Source organism: Citrus sinensis, chromosome 4, assembly GCF_022201045.2.
Source record: "Citrus sinensis cultivar Valencia sweet orange chromosome 4, DVS_A1.0, whole genome shotgun sequence".
NCBI classification, from domain to species: domain Eukaryota; kingdom Viridiplantae; phylum Streptophyta; class Magnoliopsida; order Sapindales; family Rutaceae; genus Citrus; species Citrus sinensis.
Window position 1 is genome coordinate 21,251,901 of NC_068559.1, and position 4,392 is coordinate 21,256,292.

The 4,392-nt window shown below is 35.5% G+C and overlaps 1 pseudogene; it reads right to left on the bottom strand.

The window, feature by feature from the left end:
- Window positions 1–1,920: 1,920 nt before the first annotated feature.
- On the bottom strand, window positions 1,921–4,182 carry LOC102611308 (cytochrome P450 89A2-like; annotated as a pseudogene).
- Between the last annotated feature and the right edge of the window lie 210 nt (window positions 4,183–4,392).

Below are 4,392 nucleotides of genomic sequence, written 5' to 3' on the forward strand. Positions count from 1 at the left end.
GCTGGCTTTTCATGCTGAGGAACATAACATTTGTGGAAGGTGTGCCCAGATTTGGGGCTACAAAAGTTTTTGAAGAATATTATCTGCATACTTAAGTTGCATATGCTGTCATAACCTTATGGATTAAACAGAAAAAGAAAATGCTAATAACCGTAGATATGCATTCATAGGAAACTGACCTGCTTCCCAGCAACTAGGCATATGAAACTGAGAAAAGCAGCAGTTATTGGTACAGCTATACTGTCACAACCAGATTCACGCCTTTTCAATTTATATTTAAGGATCATACTAATGTGCATCTGTAGGGCATACGTTGAGGGCATCCTGTGTTACCACCATTAAACATGGCATTGATATATTATCTTTTTGAATTTTGTGGTACCAGCAAATACCTTTTAACATATGCTTTTGAAAGTAGACAAACAGTCAAGCCTTTATCTTACTCTGGGGCATACGTGCGCCTTCAATGGGTTCTTCATTACAACTGTAAACTCATGCCTCTCTGATAAATCAACCTCACCTCCATCCACAGCCTTCCACTCAAAACACCAAATCAGATTTGCTATAAAATACTCCAAATGAAGCATAGGCAAACCAAGTCCAGGACAAATCCTCCTTCCAACACCGAAAGGCATTATCTTAATCCCTCTACTTCCTGTTATATCAAACACCCTTTCACCATTGTTGTCACCACTCAGAAATCTCTCAGGATTATATAGAAATTCTTCCTATTTTTTGGTGGAATGTAGGCAGAGGCATACGTTATATGCATTGAGAAGATATGAAGGTAATATCCTTCAGAAATGGGAGGAGATTTTGGCATTTCTCCTTGTTTGGAAGTCGCAAGTGTATTGTAATTCACGTTGATTTTAACGAAAGATTATTTGTTTTATAGGAAGAAAAAAATTAAATAAGACGCTTAAAAAAGTCCTTAATGTTCAAATTTTTAAACATAGTTAGAAGGGGATTGATTATAACTTTTAAGGTATAATATATCTGTTGTTATGAATTATTATGGAATCCACCCAATAAATGAAAGCACCATTTGTGATTAATCGGCTCACCACTTTGAAAGTGGATTCACCACTTTGAGTTTTATAAACATATATTCTCACCCACTCCACTGAGGCACCAACTATATATACAGTTGTAGTTTGAGCAAAATGTAGAACTTGAAAAATGAGCTTATCTTTGTCTATTGATCTTCTTTTAAAATCTTTGCAATATTGTAGTAACATAAATAAAGTTTCGTTACAAATTTTCTTATCCAATTCTAAAGGATTTGCTTCCAAATTTATGGTACACAATTCTTTCAAATTTATAGCATATGTTATTTTTTTTATTAGAACTAGTTCTTCTTCGGAATATTTTTGATAATTAGCATCTTTATTTTGGTCAGTGAAGTTGTGATTGGATGTCTTGAATGCTCATGTGTATGCTTATTTAGTAGCACCCTACCAAATATTTGTTATAGAATTTGAAAACATATAAAACATGGATGAAATTTTGAAAACAAAAATCTTCAAAAATACAGCACAAAACCAAGAGAATCATTAAAGACAAAACACATCTTGATATTTTACATTATATATAATTAATGAATCATTATTTAATAAGGGTTCTTTTATTTTAATATATTAAGGAAAAATTAAAAGAAAAAAAATTCAAATACACTGCATTGAGACATATATTTTTTTCTTTTCTCTTGCGTCTATTCCTAAGATCCTTTATTGAAAGGTCACCCTATAAAAAATATATTTATTTTATTTCCATGTAAATTTTATTTGGATCTAGGACATATGTGAGCCCGCAATGGAGTTTTCATAACCACAGTGAATTCTTGCTTCTCTTCCAAATCAACATCATCTCCATCCACAGGCTTCCACTCATAGCTCCAGATCAAATTAGCCACGAAGTACTTCAAATGAAGCAGAGCCAAGCCAAGGCCAGGACACATCCTTCTTCCAACCCAAATGGCATCATCTTTATCTCTGAGCTCCCTCTTAAATCAAACATTTCCTCACCATTTTGTTCACAATTTAGAAACCTTTCAGGCTTAAAAGCCATTGGATCATCCCATACCCTGGGGTCCCCCCCAATATCCACCAGCATGAAACGTAATGTAGCAATTTTCGGAACCAAAAAGCCATTAAATACTATATCATCTGTCACAGCATGTCCTGACAGGAAGTGAAACGGAGGATGGCGCCTTAAAGTTTACAAAATTACTGCTTTCAAATATGGCATCTTCGGCAAATCATCCTCCATCACCTGTCGAGGAAAGTAAGATTAAAAGATACATCAGTGGTTTTGACGCATGTTTTAACACTTTTTGCCAATGGACTAATTCTACCTCAAATTATCTCCAGAATACAACAAAATTAGAATATGGCAATTAAGTTGTATTCGAACTATTCTCGAAACACTATTAATGAACGGATAAACTTCAAACTTCAATCACTCCTAGATGGAATGACCATACTCATTTTACCTTTAAAAATGTGAAAACATCAATCTACCCTTATTTTCATTCAAAAGATGAGGATAAATGATGAATGAAGGGTGCTTCAATGTTTTTTTTTTTAATTCTTTTATCTCTTCTTAATAGTAAATATGATAAATTAATGTTTTCACATTTTTAAAGATAAAACTGAAGATTATCATAGGGAGGAAATTGAAGTTGACACTTTATGGAAGGGGTAGCATTGATAAAATTAAGACAAAAGAGTTGGTTTTTTTTTTTTGGGGGGGGGGGGGGGGGGGGTGCGGCGGAGGATATCAAATTGTACATTATCTTAGACTCGGAGAACGTTCATTTGTACAAAGGAGAGTAGTTTATGCAAATAAATTAGTACTCCAGTGTGTCTGAGTACTAATTAAAATACTAATTAAAAATATTATCTTTTCATAAACATTTTTAAAATGACATAATCCTTATCCTATTAATTGAAATCTATTCAAAAATAAGGAAATAACAATAAGAATCACCTGTCTCTTGGCATCTCCAAGGACCCCTTTAATCTCTTTGAATAGCTTCTCCTGAACATGTGGGTACTTGACTAAATTTGCCATGACCCATTGCAATGATGTTGTTGTTGTAGCAGTGCCACCGTCGAGAAACTCCGAACACAAACTCATAATCTCATTATCATCAAGCTGTCTCTTCTCCTCCGGGAGTTGCAGATCAAACAAAGTATCAACATACGCTCATACATAATCATCATCATCATCATCTTCTTTTGCATGGAAGCTTAATCTTTCCTCTGTCAGCTTCCTTCGCTCTCTAATCAATGGCATCAATACGTTGTCTTGTTGCTTTCTTATTTGGCAAAACTCCTCCCATAACTTCCGAAACACAATCTTTGTGACCCTTGGACAGAAATTTAGTACATTAAATCTTTTTAGATTCAGGACCATCAAACGCTGAACATCCTCAACTTCTATAATCTTCTTCTCATCAAGCTTGTCACCAAAGCACATCAGAACCAACAAGCTAAACATAACAAACAGAAAATGGTCAAAAACCCCAACTGCAGTAGCATGATCATCACCATTTTTGGCATTGGCCAGCTCAGAGTTAAGACGGTCTAAGAGAATTTGCAACACCCACTTGCGAGCACGCCAATAAGATCTCACTGGCGGAGGAGATAGGATCTCAGAGGTCAAGTTACGGCGCAGGAAGCGCCACGTTGGTCCATAGGCGGCAGTGTTGATGTTATGCTGCTTGCTACTAGTGATTTTCGCAATGGCAGTGGCTGGGGGCCGGTTTGCAAAAACAGCCGAGTTCTGAATCAAGGCCTGGTGAATGGGGAAGCGATCTGCGATGATGATGGCAGGCCTAGAGCCGATATGGAGGGTGATTAAGGGGCCATATTTGCTGTGAAGAGTTCGGATGATTGTTTCAAGTTCGACTAGAGACTTTATGACCAATAGAAACTTGCTAATGATGGGAAGTTTTGAAGGGCCTGGAGGAAGCTTGTAAGTTTGATTTTTGTAAGAATTAATAAGGTTGATGAATGTCTTGATGAAAGCAGAAATGCAGAGAAAGATGAGGATGGTGAAACAGGTTTCCATCTTTGGGAAAAAAAAAATTAAGGGAAGAATGAGTTTGTTGGGAGTAGGATATAAGAAGACTATGAAGATTGAAGAAGATATATTAGTTTCCATTCTTGGATCTGACGTTAATGAGTTTTACATTTAATATAATTGTATCTTGTCTCTTATCTGGATCTGATTCAGTAACAATAATGATATAGATTCAGGTTCTCAGACTTCAAACTGCCTTATAATATATTATGATAGTTTTCATTTATTTATTTTTTACTGTTTCCCAAATTTCTCGATGGAAAAATAATGTTAGATAGGATCCGAATTGCCTAATAAATGTTAGTC